The sequence below is a fragment of the Natator depressus genome, chromosome 10 (assembly GCF_965152275.1).
Source record: "Natator depressus isolate rNatDep1 chromosome 10, rNatDep2.hap1, whole genome shotgun sequence".
Taxonomy (NCBI): domain Eukaryota; kingdom Metazoa; phylum Chordata; order Testudines; family Cheloniidae; genus Natator; species Natator depressus.
In genome coordinates this window covers 40,435,781-40,458,981 of record NC_134243.1, presented here as the reverse complement: position 1 = coordinate 40,458,981, position 23,201 = coordinate 40,435,781, and the positions used below count along the sequence as shown (strand labels likewise).

The 23,201-nt window shown below is 49.2% G+C and overlaps 1 pseudogene; it reads left to right on the top strand.

Moving 5' to 3' along the window:
* Positions 1-1,483, top strand: part of LOC141994658 (zona pellucida sperm-binding protein 3-like) — a 40,047-nt pseudogene extending 38,564 nt beyond the window's left edge.
* Positions 1,484-23,201: the final 21,718 nt, after the last annotated feature.

Genomic DNA, 23,201 nt, shown 5'->3' with positions numbered 1-23,201 from the left:
AACTGGGATTGTTTAGTCTGCAGAAGAGAAGAATGAGGGGGGATTTGATAGCTGCTTTCAACTACCTGAGAGGTGGTTCCAGAGAGGATGGTTCTAGACTATTCTCAGTGGTAGAAGAGGACAGGACAAGGAGTAATGGTCTCAAGTTGCAGTGGGGGAGGTTTAGGTTGGATATTAGGAAAAACTTTTTCACTAGGAGGGTGGTGAAACACTGGAATGCGTTGCCTAGGGAGGTGGTAGAATCTCCTTCCTTGGAAGTTTTTAAGGTCAGGCTTGACAAAGCCTTGGCTGGGATGATTTGATTGGGGATTGGTCCTGCTTTGAGCAGGGGGTTGGACTAGATGACCTCCTGAGGTCCCTTCCAACCCTGATATTCTATGATTCTATGATTCTATGATTCATCTTGACCTGGGCCACCCTCTGACCAGGTGTCTCTGTCACCAGCAGCTCAGCATCAGCCCCTTTCATTTGATAGAGCGTAAGCTTTCGTGAGCTGTAGCTCATGAAAGCTTATGCTCAAATAAATTGGTTAGTCTCTAAGGTGCCACAAGTACTCCTTTTCTTTTTGCGAATACAGACTAACACGGCTGTTACTCTGAAACCTTTCATTTGATGGCAGCCACGTTGGAGAAAAGTGGTCAGTATACACAATAAAGCCCAAAGAGATACAGCTGCAGCTTTTTAAGGGCCTGCACCATGGCCAGGCATTTCTTCTCTATGGCTGCATAGTTCTGCTCCCAGGGCAGCAGCTTCTTGCTCACGTCCCCGATGGGGTGTCTCCCCCCTTAGCATCCGCTTGCATCAGCACCATGCCCAGTCCTGCGTCTGAGGCGTCGGTGAACACTGTAAAAGGCTTGGCACCGTCCAGGTTTACTAGATTTACTGGACCCTGGATTAGAGCCTCCTTCAGTGCCCAGAGAGCCCTCTGGGACTGCTCGGTCCAGACCACCTCGTCTGGCTTCCCCTTCTTACATAGCTCAGTGATGGGGGCAGCTAGGGAGCTAAAGCTTACACCTCCGGTAGTACCCCACCATCCCGATAAAGGCCTGGACCTGTTTCTCGGTCTGGGGAACTGGCCAATCTCTGATTGTCTCCACCTTGGCTGGCTCTGGGCTTGGGCAGCCATTCCCCACCTTCTGGCCCAGGTACAACACCTCTGCCATCCCCACCTTACACTTTTCAGCTTTTACTGTCAGTCCTGCCTCCTTGAGGCACCCCAGTACCCTCTTCACCTGAGACACGTGTTCCTCCAGGTCAGGCTAAAGGCACAGATGTCATCAATGTATGCCAGGGCCAATCCTCCATCCCCCTCAGTAACCGATCCACCCGGCGCTGGGAGGTGGCCGACGCCCCCTTGAGATCGAAAGGCAGGACCAGGAACTCAAAGAGCCCCAAAGGGGTGGAGAAGGCAGATTTCAACCTGGCATCTGGGTCTAAAGGGACCTACCAGTCGCCTTTGGGGAGATCTACAGTAGAGAGGTAATGAGCGCCCCCCAGCTTGTCTAGAATCTCACCAGGCCCAGGCATGGGGTAGGCATCAGACACTGTGATGGCATTAAGCTTCCACACAGAATCGGATCGACCCATCCTTTTTGGGGACCAGCACCACAGGTGAGGCCCATGGGCTGTTGTACGGCTGGATCACCTCTAATGCCAGCATGTCCTTGACCTCTGTCTCCAGGTTCTGTGTGTTTTTCCCAGTGACTGTGAATGGGGGACACCTGATGGGAGGATTGGCTCCCATCTCAGGAAAGAGATCCACCAGGGGGTCTTCCCCCTTCTCCTCCAAATTGTCCCTTTCCAGGTCCAGGGGTCCCCTCACTCTCCTCCCATACAGCAGCTTGAAAGGGAAGAACCCTGTGGATTCCTGGGGCATTTCCCTGTACCACAGGTGGGGCAGGTACTTGTCCCAGTCCTGCGAATGCTGATTCATAAAAGTCCTCAGCATCATCCTCAGGGTCCCATAAAATCTCTCCACCAGTGCATTGGACTGAGGGTGATATGCAGAGGCCCAGGTGGGCCAGACCCCACATTTCTCCCACAAACCACGGAGCAGGGCTGACATGAAATTGGACCCCTGGTCTGTAAGGACCTCGCTGGGGACCCCCGCTCTGCTGAAGATGGTCATCAGCGTGTCCGCTATGGTGTTTGCCTCGGTGGAGGACAGAGCCACCGCCCCTGGGTAGTGGGTGGCGAAATCCATCACCACCAGGATGTATATCTTCCCCAACCGGGTCACTTTGCTGAGGGGCCCCACTATGTCCATAGCCACCTTCTGGAAAGGTTCTTCTATGATGGGCAGGGGTCTCAAGGGAGCGTCACTCTTATCCTGGGCCTTCCCCACCCTCTGGCAGGGGTCGCAGGACCTGCAGTACGGCTGGGCTGCATCACAGAATCTGGGCCAGTAAAAGTTTTGCAGCAGCTGCTGCCTGGTGCTCTGGATCCCCTGGTGTCCTGAGATAGGGACATCATGGGCCAGGTACAACAGCCTGCGGCGGTACTTTTGGGGGACCACCAGCTGCCTCCTGATTCCCCACAGTTCTACTTCCTCTTGGGGAGCCCATTCCTGGTACAGGAATCCCTTCTCCCACAGGAATCTTTCCTGGCAGCCTTCCCCAAGGGGGTTTGCAGAGCTGTGGCCAGCAGGTACCCTCAGCTTCTCCAAGGAGGGATCCTTCTGCAGCTCGGTCTGGAATTCAGCTGCTGGGGAAAGGAGTGGAACCTGTTCTCTCTCGCTGGCTGGGCCTGGGGTCACAGGCCCGCTGAGCCCTGTCCCTGGTAGCTCCCTCCCTGCTTTCCTCACAGCATCAGAGCCAGTGCGCGCCCCCTCTCCAGTGTGCAGGGGGGCAGGGAGCATCTCTCTGTCCCACTCAGCCCCAGGGGTCTGGTTACAGGCAGGCAGGTATCCCAAGTTTAGCAGCTCCTCCCCCCTGCCAGCCAGGTCATTTCCATTTTCACTGACAATTTCAGTCTCAGCCAATTTGTTCCCTGGATTCAAATTCAAATCCTCAGCCGTTACAGGAGCAGGGCTGGATCCTGTCCCAAAGAGACACAGTCATCCCCCAACAGGACCTCACAGCTGTTATCCTGGAGAACCCCAATGACCATACAGCCCGAGCCCTCCTGTGTCTGCACAGGGATCTGGGCCATAGCCAGGGCAAGAGACTTCATAGAATCATAGAATCATAGAATATCAGGGTTGGAAGGGACCCCAGAAGGTCATCTAGTCCAACCCCCTGCTCGAAGCAGGACCAATCCCCAACTAAATCATCCCAGCCAGGGCTTTGTCAAGCCTGACCTTAAAAACCTCTAAGGAAGGAGATTCTACCACCTCCCTAGGTAACGCATTCCAGTGTTTCACCACCCTCTTAGTGAAAAAGTTTTTCCTAATATCCAATCTAAACCTCCCCCATTGCAACTTGAGACCATTACTCCTCGTTCTGTCATCTGCTACCATTGAGAACAGTCTAGAGCCATCCTCTTTGGAACCCCCTTTCAGGTAGTTGAAAGCAGCTATCAAATCCCCCCTCATTCTTCTCTTCTGCAGACTAAACAATCCCAGCTCCCTCAGCCTCTCTTCATAAGTCATGTGCTCTAGACCCCTAATCATTTTTGTTGCCCTTCGCTGGACTCTCTCCAATTTATCCACATCCTTCTTGTAGTGTGGGGCCCAAAACTGGACACAGTACTCCAGATGAGGCCTCACCAGTGTCGAATAGAGGGGAACGATCACATCCCTCGATCTGCTCGCTATGCCCCTACTTATACATCCCAAAATGCCATTGGCCTTCTTGGCAACAAGGGCACACTGTTGACTCATATCCAGCTTCTCGTCCACTGTCACCCCTAGGTCCTTTTCCGCAGAACTGCTGCCTAGCCACTTCATCCCTGGGGCCTTCACCCAGGTCTCACAGCCCTTCAGCACCTGGTGGGGCTGCACTATCTGGGGCCTGACAACAGTTCTCTCTATCCCAGGGTCTCGCTACCCCAGGAATGTCTCCCCATTGACCACCACCTTCTGCTCCCACTGTGGGTCCAAGGGGCCCGAGCCCAGGAGACTCCATGCAGACATATAGGTTGGGGCCAGGAGTGGAAGCCTGTCTACCACCCCACCCATCTGGCTGGCAGCATCTATGGCCGTGGGACCCAGCAAGGGAGCTAGATACCAGGGCTTTTCCACAGGGTCCCTCTGGTTCAAATCGCCAGCCTGCTCAAAGGCAGTGAGGTGGGCATCCATATCCCTCCCCACTCCTTAACCAGGGGCAGCAATTTTGTATCGAGGTTCCCTGTGGAACTGGCACCCCAGGGTCTATCCCCACTAAAGCCTGGGAAGTCCCCTATGCCTCTCCACTCCACCATCGCCAGTTCATGCTGCTGCTGCTTCTCCTGTAGCTCTTTTTCAGGCTCTCGCTGTCTCTCATGGTCCCCTCACTCCTTCGGACTCAGCTCCAATCCCAGCCGTCTCCGATCCCCTCATGGGGAACCCAATCATGAAGACCCCCTTCTGGTCAGGGACAGTAGTCTTGGGGATGCCTGGCTCCTGCTCCAGCTGCTCCCAGATCCTCTTGTAGCCCCATTTGGGTCAGGAATCTGCTCCTTAGAGTGGTCATCGTCCTCCAGCTGCATGATTAACTGTGCTTTGGTGAACTTTCCAATGTGTAACCCTCTCTTTTTGCACAAGTTTACAATGTTCTTCTTAAGGAGAGGGTGATAGGCCATCGCTTTGCTGTTTCCAAGTTGTTGTGGACTCACAGGCCTGTGTGCTCTCAGCTCCCCACGGTTTCCAGGAAGAACCCCTAGTGTGCCAGCCCTTCTCCAGGTCACCACCTCTCTTCCAGCGTCAAGCCGCAGACTCCTCTGCCCTTGGGACTGCTTGCTGAGTGCCCAGGGGGACCCTGTTACTGCAACTGTCCTTCTTGCTGGTCACACACTCCCAGGGGTTAAGCGTAGCTCCTTCACCCCCTGAAACTGCCCCTCTCTGAGCCTTCAGCATGCCTGGTCCTTGTTAATCCCCCTTTGTTTTACTGCTCCCCAGTCACTTACTGCCAGAAGCGCCATTCACGGGGTGCAGTACATTTGGGCCTCCCTCTCTTTCCCCAGCCAGCTCCAAACTGAACTTTCCAGCCCCTTCTCTGGCCTTTGACTCTTTCCCAGGCCAGGAGGCCACCTTATCTCTTTGTTCTCCAACACCTTCAGTTGGCACCTTTGCATAGAAGGGGCCTAGACCATCAGTTGCCAGGAGACAGGGCATCAACCATTCTCTCTGCAGACACCATCACACTGGTGCTCTAGGGCTCTGCGACAATCACACACCCTTATCCCACCACCTAGATACTTAAGACATGCATAGGGGAAACTGAGGCACCCACACAGTATTCAGAGAAAACTTTAAGAATAGTCCCACTTCACCACAGGAGGGTTCAGTGATCCACGGGCTGCAGCTCTCACTGATCTCTGGAGAATGCAGTGACCCATGTGGTTCATCTCTCACAAATATTTGTAGGGGGCAGTGATGCATGGGCTGTTGCTCTGGCAGATCTCTGGAGGGTGCAGTGACCCAAGGGCTGCGGCTCTTGCGAAGTTGCAGTGACCCAGGGGCTGCAGCTATGGCAGGTCTCTGGAGGGAGCAGTGACCCAATGGCTACGGCTGTTGAAGCTCTCTGGAAGTTGCGGCGACCCACAGATTATGGCTGTGGCAGATCTCTGGAGGGTGCAGTGACCTATGGACTGTGGCTCTGGCAGCTCTCTGGAGGGTCCAGTGACACATGGTCTGCGGCTCTTACATCTCTCTGGAGGGTGAAGTAACTCATGGGCTGTGGCTCTCGCAGCTCTCTGGAGGGTGTAGTGAACCACAGGCTGTAGTTCTCCCTGATCTCTGGAGGATGGAGTCACACACGGGCTGCGGCTCTCGCAGCTTTCTCGTGGGTGCAGTGACCCACAGGCTGAGGCTTCACTGATCTCTGGAGGATGCAGTAACCCATGGGCTATGTCTCTCGCTGTTCTCTGAAGGGTGCAGTGAACAGGGCGTCGGCCATTCTCTTTGCAGAGACAGGGCGTCTGGTTCTCGCTGATCTCTTGAGGATGCAGTGACCCACAGGTTGCGGTTCTGGCAGATCTCTGGAGGGTGCAATAATCCATGGGCTGTGGCTCTCACAACTCTTTCAAGGACTCAATGACCCACGGGCTGTCGCTCTCGCTGATCTCTGGAGGATGCAGTGACCCATGGGGTGCGGCTGAGGCAGCTCTCTGAAGGGTGCAGTGACCCATGGGCTGCAACTCTAGCAGCTCTCTGGAGACTCCAGTAACTCATGGGCTGTGGCTCTCGCAGCTCTCTGAACGCTGTAGCAATCCACGGGCTGCAGTTCTCCCTGATCTCTGGAGGATGGAGTCACCCACAGGCTGTGGTTCTTGCTGATTTCAGGAGGGTGCAGTAACCCATGGGCTGCAGTTCTCACTGATCTCTGGAGGGTACAGTGACCCATGGGATGTGGCTCTCACAGCTCTCTGGAGGGTTCAGTGACCCCTGTGCTGCGGCTCTAGCAGCTCTCTGGCTCTCTGCAGTGACCCATGGATTGTGGCTTTCACAGCTCTCTGGAGGGTGTAGTGACCCATGGTCTGCAGCTCTTGCAGCTCTCTGGAGGGTGCAATGACCTGTGGTTCTTGCTGATCTCTGGAGGGTGTAGTGACCCATGGGCTGAAGGTCTCACTGATTTCTGTAGGGTGCAATGACCCATGGGCTGTTGCTCTCACAGTTCTCTGAAGGGTGCATTGACCCATGGGTTGCAGCTCTCGCAGATCTCTGGAGGGTCCAGTGACAAATGGGCTGTGGCCATCACATCTCTCTGGAGGGTGCAGTAACTCATTGGCTGCAGCTCTTGCTGATCTCCAGGTGGTGCTGTAACCTATGGGCTGAAGCTCTGACAGATCTCTGGAGGGTGCAGTGACCCACAGGGTGCGGCTCAGGCAGCGCTCTGGAGGGTAAAGTGACCCACAGGCTGCAACTCTGGCAGTTCTCTGGAGGGTCCAGTGACACATGGGCTGTGGTTTTCACATAGAATCATAGAATATCAGTGTTGGAAGGGAACTCAGGAGGTCATCTAGTCCAACCCCCTGCTCAAAGCAGGCCCAAGCCCCAGCTAAATCATCCCAGCCAGAGCTTTGTCAAGCCTGACCTTAAAAACTTCTAAGGAAGGAGATTCCACCACCTCCCTAGGTAACGCATTCCAGTGCTTCACCACCCTCCAAGTGAAAAAGTTTTTCCTAATATCCAACCTAAACCTCCCCCACTGCAACTTGAGACCATTACTCCTTGTTCTGTCATCAGCTACCACTGAGAACAGTCTAGATCCATCCTCTTTGGAACCCCCTTTCAGGTAGTTGAAAGCAGCTATCAAATCCCCCCTCATTCTTCTCTTCTGCAGACTAAACATTCTCAGTTCCCTCAGCCTCTCCTCAGAAGTCATGTGTTCCAGTCGCCTAATCATTTTTGTTGCCCTCCACTGGACGTTTTCCAATTTCTCCACATCCAACTTGTAGTGTGGGGCCCAAAACTGGACACAGTACTCCAGATGAGGCCTCACCAATGCCAAATAGAGGGGAACAATCATGTCCCTCCAACCGCTGGCAATGCCCCTGCTTATACAGCCCAAAATGCTCTTAGCCTTCTTGGCAACAAGAGCACACTGTTGTCTCATATCCAGCTTCTCATCCACTGTAACCCCTGGGTCCTTTTCTGCAGAATTGCTACCTAGCCATTCAGTCCCTAGTCTATAGCAGTGCGTGGGATTCTTCCGTCCTAAGTGCAGGACTCTGCACTTATCTTTGTTGAACCTCATCAGATTTCTTTTGGCCCAATCTTCTTATTTGTCTAGGTCCCTCTGTATCATATCCTTACCGTCCAGCGTATCTACCTCTCCTCCCAGTTGAGTGTCATCTGCAAACTTGCTGAGGGTGGAATCTGCACCATCCTCCAGATCACTTATGAAGATATTGAACAAAACCGGCCCGAGGACCGACCCTTGGAGCACTCCACTTGATACCGGCTGCCAACTAGACATGGAGCCATTGATCACCACCCGCTAAGCCCGACTATCTAGCTAGCTTTCTATCCACCTTATAGTCCATTCATCCAGCCCATACTTTTTTAACTTGCTAGCAAGAATACTGTGGGAGACTGTATCAAAAGCTTTGCTAACATCAAGGAATAACACGTCCACTGCTTTCCCCTCATCCACAAAGCCAGTTATCTCATCATAGAAGGCCACTGAAATTAGTCAGGCATGACTTGCCCTTGGTGAATCCATGCTGACTGTTCCTGATCACTTTCCTCTCCTCGAAGTGCTTCAGAATTGATTCCTTGAGGACCTGCTCCATGATTTTTCCATGGACTGAAGTGAGGCTGACTGGCCTGTAGTTCCCAGGATCCTCCTTCTTCCCTTTTTTAAAGATGGGCATTACATTAGCCTTTTTCCAGTCATCCGGTACCTCCCCCGATTGCCATGAGTTTTCAAAGATAATGGCCAATGGCTCTGCAATCACATCCGCCAACTCCTTTAGCACTCCCAGATGCAGTGCATCCGGCTCCATGGACTTGTGCTCGTCCAGCTTTTCTCAATAGTCCCAAACCACTTCTTTCTCCACAGAGGGCTGGTCACCTCCTCCCCACACTGTGCTGCCCAGTGCAGTAGTCTGGGAGCTGACCTTGTTCATGAAGACAGAGGCAAAAAAAGCATTGAGTACATTAGCTTTTTCCACATCCTCTGTCACTAGGTTGCCTCCCTCATTCAGTAAGGGGCCCACACTTTCCTTGACTTTCTTCTTGTTGCTAACATACCTGAAGAAACCCTTCTTGTTACTCTTTACATCTCTTGCTAGCTGCAACTCCAGGTGTGATTTGGCCTTCCTGATTTCACTCCTGCATGCCCGAGCAATATTTTTGTACTCTTCCCTGGTCATTTGTCCAATCTTCCACTTCTTGTAAGCTTCTTTTTTGTGTTTAAGATCAGCAAGGATTTCACTGTTAAGCCAAGCTGGTCGCCTGCCATATTTAAAGTTCTTTCTACACATCGGGATGGTTTGTTCCTGTAACCTCAACCACATCTCTCTGGAGGGTGCAGTAACTCATGGGCTGCAGCTCTTGCTGATCTCTGGAGGGTACAGTGACCCACGGGATGTGGCTCTCACAGCTCTCTGTAGAATGCAGTGACCTGTGGGCTGCAGCTCTCGTAAATACCTGGAGAGGGCAGTGACTCTTGAGCTGTAGCTCTGGCAGATCTCTGGAGAGTGCAGTGTCCCATGGGCTGCAGCTGTCTCTAATCTCTGGAGGGTGCAGTGACCCCTGTGCTGAGGCTCTCGCTGATCTCTGTAGAATGCAGTGACCCATGGGCTGCAGCTCTTGCAAATCTCTGAAGGGTGCAGTGACCCATGGGCTGGAGTTCTCGCAAATCTCTGGAGGGTGCAAAAACCAACAGGCTGCAGTTCTCACAGCTCTCTTGAGGATGCCATGACCCCTGGGCTGTGGCTCTGGCAGATCTCTGTAGGGTGCAATGATTCACGGACTGTGGCTCTCCCTGTTCTCTGGAGGGTTCATTGACTCATGGGCTGTGGCTCTAACAGCTCTCTGGAGGGTGCAGTGACCCATGGGCTGCAGCTCTCACTGATCTCTGGAGGGAGCAGTGACTCACGGGTTGTGCCTCTGGCAGGTCTCTGGAGAGTGTAGTGACCCATGGGATGTGGCTCTCGCTGATCTCTGAGAAGTGCCCTCACCCATGTGCTGTTGCTCTCGCAGCTCTCTGGGGAATGCAGTGACCCATGGGCTGCAGCTCTCACAGATCTCTGAAGGGAGCAGTGACTCACAGGCTCTCTGTGGCCCTCGCTGTTCTCTGGAGGGTGCAGTGTCCCTCGGGCTGCAGCTCTTGCAGCTCTCTGCAGGGTGCAGTAACCCATGGGCTGAGGCTCTAGCAGCTCTCTAGAGGGTACAGTGACCCAGGGGCTGCAGGTGTCGCTGATGTCTGGAGGGAGCAGTGACTCTTGGGTTGTGGCTCTTGCTGATCTTTGGAGGGTACAATGACCCACGGGCTGTGTCTCTGGCAGATCTCTGGAGTGTGTGTTGAACCACAAGCTGTGGCTCTTCCTTATCTCTAGAGGGTGCGGTGGCCCACGGGCTGTGCCTTGTGCTGGTATCTGGAGGGTGTCATGACTCATGTGCTGTGGATCTTGCTGATCTCTGGAGGGTTTAGTGACCCACAGGCTGCATTTCTGGCATACCTATGGAGGGTGCAGTGACAGATGGGCTGCAGCTCTGGTAGCTCTCTGGAGAGTGCAGTGACCTGTGGGCTGCAGCTCTTGCTGATCTCTAGAGGGTACAGTGACCCACATGCTGTGGCTCTCACTGATGTCCCGAGGGTGCAGTGACCCACTGATTGCAGCTCTAACTGATATCTTTAGCCTTCAGTGACCCACGGGCTGTCAGTCTCACTGATCTCTGGAGCGTGCAATGATCCATGGGCTGTGGCTATTACTGGTCTGTGGAGGGTGTAGTGACTCATGGGCTGCAGGTGGTTGAGGACTGAGGCAGCCAAGGGAGCTGTGTCATCCTGGGAAAAGCAGGGCTCTCACTTCTTCTGAGCCTCAGCAAGGGATGCCGATGCCGAGGGAAGGGGCAGCTGTGGAGCCATGGCTGCCGTTCTGCTGCAGCATTTAGTAGCTCAGACATCACCCTGCTCCAGGAAGGGCAGGCTCAGCTGCTGAGCCCTGGCACTTCTTGGTTGTCATCGTGCTACATACGATGGCAACTCAGAATTTCATGGGGCCATCAGAAATAGAACTCTAGTTCCCAAAGCACCCTCTGCTTGAGCTGAAGGAGAATCTCCACTAGCTGTTAGTAATGTGAGGCATATGACACACAGGGCAGAGACGTATGGAAGCACACACACAGACTAGCCTGTTCATTGCAATATGATGACCTAGCAGTAGGTGGTGTTGATCCACGTGTGTGTGTGTGTGTGTGTGTGTGTGTGTGTGTGTGTGTGTGTGTGTGTGTGTGTGCGTGTGTGTAAACAAGCCAGAGATGTTGGCTCTGAGTTTAGCAGCTTGATCCCAGCTGCTTTGGGTGGGAGCTGCCAGCGCTTCAGCACAGTCCCCCCAGGTGAATCAGAGCATGATGTAGCCACGACTATGCCATGTTTAATGTACACCCATTAATCTAACAATTGCAGCTGTTGGTGCCCATTTTATTTGCTGGTCATGTGACCCCTTCTTTTCCGTATGTTTCCTGACAAACTTCCACCGCAAGCAGGGCAAGAGGGTGATCATAGAATCATAGAATATCAGGGTTGGAAGGGACATCAGGAGGTCAGCTAGTCCAACCCCCTGCTCAAAGCAAGACCAATCCTGAGGCTCAGGCACTGGTCTAGGGTGCAGGACAGCTAGCCTCTGTTCTGGCAGCAGCAGCCACAGATCCTGGCCAGTCACTCACTCCTCCTGAGACTCAGTTCCCCATATATGTAAGGGGGCAGCTCCTTTCTGGCTTGTCGCTTGAGAGGGTAAGTTGTATTGCAGTAGCACCAGGAGCTCAGTCACAGAGCAGACCCCATTGTGCTAGGTGCTGTACAAATACAGGACAGAGATGGTCCCTTCCCCATGGAGCTGACACTCTAAGTGTGAGACCAGAGACAAGGCTGGGTATGGACAGATCGGGGGCACAAAGAACCAATGAGACAATCATAGAATCATAGAATCATAGAATATCAGGGTTGGAAGGGACCCCAGAAGGTCATCTAGTCCAACCCCCTGCTCGAAGCAGGACCAATTCCCAGTTAAATCATCCCAGCCAGGGCTTTGTCAAGCCTGACCTTAAAAACCTCTAAGGAAGGAGATTCTACCACCTCTACAATACCGACCAGCTTGCCAGGTGATGGTCTCAGCAGAGGCTGGCACTAGCGGTTTGAGCTGAACTCATTGGGAGGCGTCCCATTGCTTTCAATGGACTTGGGATCGAGCCTTATGTGTATGTACAGCACTGAGTACAATGGGGCCTGGATTTTAGCTGAGGCTTCACAGTCCTGTTGTAATATAAATAGTGGTAATTAAAGCACCTGACTTGTGTATGTCTCTCAGAGACTAAGCTCATTAATCCCAAACAGGGTCACATTCTCAGCTGCTTTTGAACCCTTCCCAGCCATTCCCTGCAGACTAGCATTAACTGACAGGGTAACTGGTTTGGGGAATGCAGTGAACATAATATACCAGCATTTCAGCAACGCTTTTGACCCAGTCCCATATGATATTCTGATAAGTAAACTGGAGAATGCGGGCTTGATAGAAATACCATTAATTGGTGGATACACAATTGGTTAAATAACCACAAACAAAGAGTAACTATTAATGGAATGACGTCGGATTGGAGGAGGTTTCAAGTGGGGCTCCACAGGGATCTGTTCTGGGTCCAGTGTTGTTTAACATCTTTATTAATGACCTGGATGTAGGCATAGAGAGCAGACTGATCAAGTTTGCAGATGACACAAAGCTGGGGCGGGGGCTGCCAACACTTTGGAGGATAGAGCTAAAATTCAGAGGGATCTTGATAAATTGGAGAACTGGGCTATAGACAACAAAATGAAATTCAGCAAAGACACACGTAAGGGGCTACATTTAGGGAAGAAAAACCAAATGCAGAAATACAGAATTGGGGAAAACTGGCTGGGCAGCAGCACTGCTGAGAAGGCTCTGGGAGTTGTGGTGGATCATAACCTCAACATGAGCCAGCAATGCGATGCTGTTGAAAAAAAAGCAAATGCAATTTTTGGTTGTATTAAGGGGCCTAGCATGCAAGTTATGGGAGATGATAGAACCACTCTACTCAGCACTGGTTAGGCCTCAGTTGGAGTACCGGGTCCAACTTTGGTCACCAATGTATAGAAAGGATGCGGAGAAACTGGAAAGGATCCAAAGGAGAGTGACAAAGATGGTCAGAGGGATGGAACACTAGCCATATGAGCAAAGGCTTAAGGAACTGGGTACATTCACAACAGGTGACCTCCAGAAGAAGAAAGAGGAGAACCTATGTACCCCCAGTGTAGATAGAGGTGCGAAACTGTTTTCAGGCTCTCTACACAGGTACTACTGCGGAGAAGGATTTGGAAGAGCCCTCTGAGGGAAGGTATCAGAAGGAGACCCCCATCGGCTGGAAGGCATGGGATGCATTGTCCTAGGGATGGGGGTTCCATGACCACCACTCCTAAGAGGAGGAGATGGGTGGTGGTGGTCGGGGACTTCCTCCTAAGGGGCACAGAGTCATCCATCTGCCCACCAGACTGGGAGACTCGAGAAGTGTGCTGCTTGCCCGGAGCTAGAATCCAGGATGTGACGGAGTGTTTTCCGAGACTGACCAAGACCATGGACCGCTACCCCTTCCTACTTCTCCACATAGGCACCAATGATACTGCCAAGAATGACCTTGAGTGGATCACTGCAGACTACATGGCTCTGGGAAGAAGGATAAAGGAGTCTGAGGTGCAAGTCTTGTTCTCATCCATCCTCCGTGTTGAAGGAAAAGGCCCTGTAACAATGCTGGTTCTGGTGGGACACTTCTGAGAGTGTCAATTCAGGATAAATTGCTTAGAGCAGGGCAGTTACAGCCCAAGGCTGGGATTCCTTTGCACACCAAGGCTAGCCAAACAGACAAGCCTTCAGTTTACCTGTGTCACGGTTCCCTCCCCACTCTGAACTCTGGGGTATAGATGTGGGGACCCACATGAAAGACCCCCTAAGCTTATTTCTACCAGCTTAGGTTAAAAACTTCCCCAAGGCACAAATCCTTCCTTGTCCTTGGATGGAACTGCTGCCACCACCAAGTGAGCTAGACAAAGATTCAGGAAAAGGACGACTTGGAGTTCCTGTTTCCCCAAAATATCCCCCTAAACCCGTTCACCCCCTTTCCTGGGGAGGCTTGAGAATAATATGCCAACCAAATAGGTAAACAAGGTGAGCACAGACCAGACCCTTGGGTTTTTAGGACACTAAAAACCAATCAGGTTCTTAAAAGCAGAACTTTATTATAAAGAAAAACATTAAAGAAGCACCTCTGTAAAATCAGGACGGAAAGTAATTTTACAGGGTAATAAGATTTAAAACACAGAGGATTCCCCGCTAGGCAAAACTTCAAAGTTACAAAAAACAGGAATAAACCCCCCTCTTAGCACAGGGAAAATTCACAAGCTAAAACAAAAGATAATCGAATGCATTTCCTCGTTATTACTTACAATTTCTGTAATTTTATGTGTATCATTTCAGTAGAAGCTGGATTACTTGCTTGGTCTCTCTCTTTGTCTCGAGAGGGAACACACAGAGAGCATAAACAAAACTTCCCCTCCCTCCCCCAGATTTGAAAGTATCTTCTTTCCCCATTGGTCTTTCTGGTCAGGTGGCAACTAGGTTAATGGAACTGATTAACCCCTTACAGGTAAGTGATTCTGTACCTCTGGCCAGGAGGGATTTGATGTTACTGCATATATAAAGGTTGTTACTGTTCCCTTTATATTTATGACAAACCCACTGGCTAACCATAAGTCATACAAGCAGTTCCCTTAGACACTCCAGTTTCCCAGTATCCCCATCAGTGCCACTAGTTATGGGGACGAATGGTTATGAAAACTAATACCCCAGTAAAAGAAAAAAGGTTCTCCCAATCCCAAAGGACCAAGCCCTGACTCAGGTCAATATACAAATCAGATCTTACCCACAAATCATGCTGTTGCCAATCCTTTAGAATCTAAAATCTAAAGGTTTTTTCATAAAAGGAAAAAGATATAGATGAGAGCTAGAATTGGTTAAATGGAATCAATTACACACAGTAATGGCAAAGTTCTTGGTTCAGGCTTGCAGCAGTGATGGAATAAACTGCAGGTTCAAATCAAGTCTCTGGAGTACATCCACAGCTGGGATGGGTCTTTCAGTTCTTTCTTCAGAGCTTCAGTTTGTAGCAAAGTCCCTCCAGAGGTCAGAAGCAGCATTGAAGAGAAGATGGAGATGAGGCATCAGCCTTTTATAGTCTCTTCCAGGTGTAAAAACACCTCTTTGTTCTTACTGTGGAAAATTACAGCAAAATGGAGTTTGGAGTCTCATGGGCAAGTCACATGCATGACTCAGTTCTTTACAGGCGGCAGCCATTGCTCACATGCTATCTTGAATGTCGCCAGGTAGATTTCTTATGTGGATTGGAGTCTTCCAAGGTCCATTGTCCATTAAGTGTTTCTTGATTAGGCACTTAACTTGCAAGTTCCTTTCTCAAGAAGCTGACCAAATGCTTTACTAAGGTTTCTTGGAATCAAAACACATTGAGCTACAAGCACATAGACATAGACAATATTCATAACTTTAACTACAAAAATGGTACACACATACAGATAGCATAATCATAACCAGCAAATCATAACCTTTCCATAGATACCTTACATGACAATCTTTGTACAATATTTGCTGCAAATATATAAGAGTGGTTGCAACAGCAATCTATACGGTTACAGATTCTGTCAATAACATCACACCTGGTTACGCAGGTGGTGTCAGAGAGAGGGCTTTGGATTTTTTGACCATGGGATGTTGTTCCAAGAAGAAGGATTGCTAGGAAGAGATGGGATCCACCTAATGAAGAGTTGGAAGAGCATCTTCGCAGGCAGATTTGCTAACCTAGTGAGGAGGGCTTTAAACTATGTTCTTCGGGGGATGGTGACCTAAGCCCAGAGTTAAGTGGGGGAGTGGGATACCGGAAGGAAATTCAAGGCAGAGGATACAAGTTGGGAAGCCTCCTGATTCATACTGAGAAAGTTGGGCAATCGGCTAGTTTTCTTAGGTGCATGTACATGAACGCAAGAAGCCTGGGAAATAAGCAGGAAGAATTGGAAATCCTGGCATGATCAAGGAACTATGATGTGATTGGAATAACAGAAACTTGGTGGGGCAGTTCACATGACTGGAGTACTGTCAAGGATAGGTATAAATTGTTCAGGGAGGACAGGTATGGGAGGAAAGGTGGAGGAGTTGCACTGTATGTAAAGAAGCAGTCTGATTGCTCAGAGCTCCAGTTTGAAACTGGAGAAAAGCCTGTTGAGAGTCTTTGGGTTAAGTTTAGAGGCGAGAGCAACAAGGGTGATGTCGTGGTGGGCATGTGCTATAGACCGTCGGATCAGAAGGATGAGGTAGACGAGGCTTTTTTCTGACAACTAACTGAAGTCTCCAGATCACAGGCCCTGGTTCTAATGAGGGACTTCAATCACCCTGACATCTGCTGGGAGAGCAATACAGCAGTGCACAGACAATCCAGGAAGTTTTTGGAGAGTGTTGGGGACAACTTCATGATACAAGTGCTGGAGGAACCGACTAGGGGCCGTGCTCCTCTTGACCTGCTGCTTACAAACAGGGAAGAATTGGTAGGGAAAGTAGACGTGGGTGGCAAGCTAGGCAGCAGTGACCATGAGAAGGTTGAGTTCAGGATCCTCACAAACGGAAGAAAGGAGAGTAGTAAAATACGGACCCTGGACTTCAGAAAAGCAGACTTAGACTCCCTTAGGGAACAGATGGGCAGGATCTCCTGGGAGGCTAATATGAGGGGGCAAGGAGTCCAGGAGAGCTGGCTGTATTTTAAAGAAGCCTTATTGAGGGCACAGGAACAAACCATCCCGAAGTGCAGAAAGGATAGCAGCTATGGCAGGCGACCAGCTTGGCTTAACAGTGATATCTTCAGTGAGCTTAAACTCAAAAAGGAAGCTTAAAGAAGTGGAAATTTGGATGGATGACTAGGGAGGAGTATAAAAATATTGCTAGAGCATGCAGGGGTGTAATCATAGAATATCAGAGTTCGACGGGACCTCATCTAGTCTAACCCCTGACTCAAGGCTGGACCAATCCCCAATTTTTGCCCCAGATTCCTAAATGGCCCCCCTCAAGGATTGAACTCATAACCTTAGGTTTAGCAGGCCAATGCTCAAACCAGTGAGCTAGCCCTCCCCCCATCAGGAATGCCAAAGCACAATTGGAATTGCAGCTAGCAAGGGATGTGAAGGGTAACAAGAAGGGTTTCTACAGGTATGTTAGCAACAAGAAGAAGGTCAGGGAAAGTGTGGGACCCTTGCTGAATGGGGAAGGCAACATAGTAGCAGATGATGTGGATAAAGCTGAAGTGCTCAACACTTTTTTTGCCTCGGTCTTCACAGACAAGGGCAGCTCCCAGACTGCTGATTGGGCAACACAGCAGGGGGGATAGGTGAGCAGCCCTCAGTGGTGAAAGAACAGGTTAAGGACTATTTAGAAAAGCTGGACATGCACAATTCCATGGGTACAGATCTAATGCATCTGAGGGTGATGAGGGAGTTGGCTGATGTGATTGCAGAGCCATTGGCCATTATCTTTGAAAATTCGTGGTGATTGGGGGAGGTCCAGGATGATTGGAAAAAAGCAAATATAGTGCCCATATTTAAGAAAGGGAAAAAAGAGAACCTGGGGAACTATAGACCAGTCAGCATCACTTCAGTCCCTGGTAAAATCATGGAGCAGGTCCTCAAGGAATCCATTTTGAAGCACTTGGAGGAGAGGAAGGTGATCAGGAACAGTCAACATGGATTCACCAAGGGCAAGTCATGCCTGGCCAACCTGATTGCCTTCTATGATGAGATAACTGGCTTTGTGGATATGGGGAAAGCGGTGGATGTGATATGTCTTGACTTTAGCAAAGCTTTTGATACGGTCTCCCACAGTATTCTTGCCAGCAAGTTAAAAAAGTATGGATTGGATGAATGGACAGTAAGGTGGATAGAAAACTGGCTAGACTGTCGGGCTCAATGGGTAGTGATCAACGGCTCAATGTCTAGTTGGCAGCTGGTATCAAGCGGAGTACCCCAGGGGTTGGTCCTGGGGCCGGTTTTGTTCAACATCTTCATTAATGATCTGGATGATGGGATGAATTGTACCCTCAGCAAGTTTGCAAGTGACACTAAGCTGGGGGGAGAGGTAGATCTGATGGAGGGTAGGGATAGGGTCCAGAGTGACCTAGACAAATTGAAGGATTGGGCCAAAAGAAATCTGATGAGGTTCAACAAGGACAAGTGCAGAGTTCTGCACTTAGGAAGGAAGAATCCCATGCACCGCTACAGACTGGGGACCGACTGGCTAAGCAGCAGTTCTGCAGAAAAGGACCTGGGGATTACAGTGGACGAGAAGCTGGATATGAGTCAGCAGTTTGCCCTTGTTGCCAAGAAGGGCAACAGCATATTGGGCTGTATTAGTAGGAGCATTGCCAGCAGATTGAGGGAAGTGATTATTCCCCTCTATTCGGCACTGATAAGGCCACACCTAGAGTATTGCGTCCAGTTTTGGTCCCCCCCTATAGAAGGTATGTGGACAAATTGGAGAGAGTCCAGCAGAGGGCAACAAATATTATTAGGGGGCTGGGGCACATGACTTACGAGGCTGAGGGAAGGCTGTGGGAACTGGGCTTATTTAGTCTGCAGAAGAGAAGAGTGAGTGGGGATTTGATAGCAGCCTTCAATTACCTGAAGGAGGGTTCCAAAGAGGATGGAGCTCGGCTGTTCTCAGTGGTGGCAGATGACAGAACAAGAAGCAATGGTCTCAAGTTGCAGTAGGGGAGGTCTAGGTTGAATATTGGGAAACACTATTTCACTAGGAGGGTGATGAAGCACTGGAATGGGTTACCTGGGGAGCTTGTGGAATCTCCATCCATAGAGGTTTTTAAGGACTGATTTGACAAAGCCCAAGGCTGGCATGATTTAGTTGGTGTTGGTCCTGCTTTAAGCAGGGGTTTGGACTAGATGACCTCCTGAGATCTCTTCCAACCCTAATCTTCTATGATTCTATTCTACGATTCTATGTTCAGTTTGGGAAAGAGGAGATTAAGTGAGGATATGATAGAGGTCTTCACATACTTGAAAGGCTGCCTTAAAAAAGGCAGAGAAAAGTTGTTCTCTTTTACCACAGAGGGCAGGACAAGAGGACGGTTCAAACTACAGCCCAGCAGATGTAGATTAAATCTGAGGAAAAACTTCCTAGCTGTAAGTACAGTAGGACAATGGAACAGATGCCTAAGATGGTCATGGAAGCTCCTTCATAGGAGGTTTTCAAGAAGAGGCTGGGCAGCCATCTGTTGTGGATGGTTCAGACAGAACGAATCCTGCATCTTGTCAGGGGTTAGACTAGATGACCCTTGTGGTCCCTTCTGACGCTATGAGTCTACCCCTGGCCCCCATAGCAGTGTGTATGGCGCTGTGATGCCTTAAATCACTGATTCCACAGGGCCTTCACTTTGACCCTGATTCAGCAAAGCACTGAAAGACATGTGGGGTTTCATGGGACAACTCAGGTGATTCAAGTTTAGCACACAGTTAAGTGCTTTGCTGGATCAGGGCCAAATCACTCAGCACCTTCTTGGTGGAGCCCCTAGATTCCTTATCTTCATTTGCAAGCAGGTGCTTCATGGACTCACCTTGGCTCCTAAAGATCAAGCAAGGGCCCAAAAATACGGTACAGACTGGGCCCTCAAACAGGGAGGCTGGGCCTAGATGCTTGTGAAAATGGGGTGCTATCAGCTGTAAATGGATTCCATACTGTTGGGCCTTGCCAACGGTGGAGAAGCACTGGAAGAAATCAGCAATGGGCCTGAGCTGAAAAGTTCAGGATCAAGGGCCTGATTCTGCTGATCCCAGGAGTAACCCCAGTCCAGGCGATGGAGTTTTACTGGGGTGATTCTCACATGAGTTCAGCCTCCAGCCCCCGACCCTATCCAAAATTAAGCCATGTGCAGAAGCAGGTGTGGCCCCAACTCTCACAAATTTATCGCAGGTGTCATGATATATGGTATTTTTTCTTAAAGCTGCAGCTCCTGGAATCATGTGACTATGTGAGAATCTTGGCTTTCATTTATATATAAATGGCTGTGGAGGAAGCCTGGAAATATGAGGGCTAAAGGCATGAAGAGACAAAGGCAAATAAAAAGAACCAACAATTTGTGATTTGTAAAACCTTATGATTTTTAAAGCCAATCTCATGATTTGGGGGCTGAGGGGGGCTGACGTGATTTTTGAACACTTGGGGCCTTGGCAACACTGTCTTTACAAATTAAGGCCATGGTTTCCCCCTGCCAGTGCAAATAAGGTGTAACTCCACCGAATTCAAAAGCATTATGCTGCAGTGAAGGTTCTGTGTAGACAGAACTATGCCCTTTACAGATGCTATGAGGCAGCAGCAGTGAGCACCAGGCTAGGAGGACATTAAACTTTTATGAACATGTTTATGTATTAAACATGTACCAATTGGTAGCTCTGTGTTAGTGATAATTTCCAACAGCCGTAGATTATTAAGATGGTGGCTACACGTGTGTGAGCAAATTACTACACAGTGCGTTTTTTTTTTGGCTATTAGCAAAGCAAAACATTATTTTCAAACCCTGGGGCTGGAGCTGGTGGAATTATTACAGCACATGATCTCCTCAAGCATCTTTGTGAGTGTGGGTCCTGGAGATCATCTCATTTGTTGTGACTGAAATTCACCCCTGTACACAGAGCCAAAAGAGTTAGTTTCCTAGGCCTTGTGTTGGCTCTCTGTCCAATGGGTGAATTGTTCTCTACTTGTGAGCATGCAAGCAACTTCTAGGTATGCATGAAATTTTCCATGAATCTGTGCACTGGCCCACATTTTAGCACTAGCTTTTGTTTGAACATAAGAATGGCCTTAGTGGGTCAGACCAATGGTCCATAGCCCAGTATCCTGTCTTCAGACAGTGACCAATGCCAGGTGCTTCAGAGGGAATGAACAGAACAGGTCCTAGCATCTGGCAGTCAGAGGTTTAAAGGCTATGCTCAAAAGCCTGTCCCAGAATACGTCACCTATATTAGAGTTGAGTGAACTTTTTCAGTCAAAACTATTTTTTGGCAAGAAATCCAGATTCAGCAACACCAAGATGGTTCACGAATTCATGTGTGTTTCAATGAATTCTTCATCTTGGGGGAAAAAAATCCAGAACTGAAACATTTTGTTTTTTGCAGTGTTGTTGGGAGCCATGTTGGTCCCAGGATATGAGCAAGACAAGGTGGGTGAGATCATATCTTTTATTGGACCAACTTCTGTTGGTGAGAGACAAGCTTTCGAGTTAACAAAAGATATGACCTCACCTACCATGTGTCTCTCACATTTTGTTTTGACATTTTCAAAACAAAATGTTTCAATTGTTCAGGTTGAAACAACTTTTCGCTTTCAAATTTCCTTCAATCTTATTTTAAAAATGCAAAAACTTAAAAACAATCCTTCTCACAATTGAAACAAACTGCTTTGTTCAGGTGGAAATGAAGGGTTTTTTTTGGTTTTTTGGTTTTTTACTTGTTGATTCACTGAAAATTCTGAAAATTTTGGTTTTGGTTTGACCTGAAACAAAACTTTTTTTGTGTTTTTGGAATTACCAGTGAACTGTTATTTACAACGCTTTAACTCATTATTTTCCTGTTTTAAAAGTCCCAGCGGTCCAATCAGGAAATATAAATAATACAATATGCCTTTCGGTGACCAACGACATGCCATGCATAGCTGAAAACAACAGTTTGTCAACAGCCTCCTAGGCTGAAATTTGTTTGTTTCCACTATTTGTAAACCACACTGGGAGAAAGTCATTATTGCCTTCTAGTGCCTGTGCCATGTAAGATGTTTATGGATTGCTGCTGAGACCTGGCTTCCTACCTTCACTTGGGTAGGACCCAGTGATTTAGGCAGGACCCTGTGGGGAGGGATAGCTCAGTGGTTTGAGCATTGGCCTGCTAAACCCAGGGTTATGAGTTCAACCCTTGAGGGGGCCATTTGGGATCTGGGGCCAAAATTAGGGATTGGTCCTGCAGGAGGTTGGACTAGATGACCTCCTGAAGTCCCTTCCAACCTTGATATTCTATCTACCTTCTGGACAAGTGACTAAAGGGGATAAAAAATCCAGTCACAAGAGCATTGTTGAAGCTGCAAGTACATTTTTTAAAACCCCCACTCTGAATCCAGCTGCAGTGGTTCTAGTCAGATATCCACGGGAAAGGAAGTCCTAGCTCTAGGAGAAGATAACCACACTTCTATAAGTTAGTGAGATAACCCTGGCCAGAGTTGGCCCATGGAGGAAGGATGACTGACAGGTTAGGGCAGTAGGCTAGGACTTGGGAGACCAGGCTTCAGTTCCCTGCTCTGCTACAGAATCTCTATGTGACCTTGGGCAAGTCACCTAGTGTTTCTGCCAGTATGGCAAGGAAGCATGTTATATTGCAGACAGATGGTGAACTCTCAATAATAAGAATCATATAAAGCACTTGGAAAATGAACTAGAGAGAGTGAGTTAGGACTTAACCCCCGGACACCAATTTCAGTTGGGTTACTCTTCACTTCCTGTCCTAAATGTATGTAATGTCATTGGCATAGCATAGCTGTCCTGTTTCACTGCAGTTCTGTGGCAGCCAGATAGCCTGTAAAGTGCTTTGGGATTCTTTGCAGTGAAAGGCAATGTGGAAAGGGAAAGTCCAACCCACCATTCAGAGTTGAGAGCTCCCAGACTTTGAGAAGGTTTGGAGCTGGATGGATGGGACCCATGTTGCAGCTGACCTTTTTCTTTATAATAGGTCAGATCAGACCCTCAGATATGAACCCTCCTCCCTGAACTTTGAGGAAGTTCTGATCTAGTTCCAGACTTGGATCTAACTCTTGTGGCTTAGGCCCATCACCAGATATGCCTAGAGATGAATTAGGATTGGAACTCACCCAAAAGCTTGGGTGAAAAGTTCAACTCCCAGGTTGCAATTTCCATCAACATTGCTCTGCAGCAGAAGTGCAAAAGCCTATTGCTGGGGCCTATTTCTGATGATTGTTGGTGAATGATTCTTAAAAATAAGATGCCCTTGAAAAAAGAAAAGTGGCCGCCAGCTGGCTCTGTGCAGCGATTTGCATCCAAGAGGCAAGAATTCCCGAAGGAGTTTGGTTAATTCACCTCATTCCATCGCCTGTAATAAAAAGTGCGCCACAGCGTAAATGGAAATGGAGGAGTGGAAGCGGTTGGAAAATAGTGCTAGTAAATTGAAGTTTTGCCTTATTTGCTGAGATAATTTAGTGTAATTCTCTCCTAATGAATTAATGTACCACTTCTTGTTCATTATAGCTTTCCTAATTTGATTGGAACT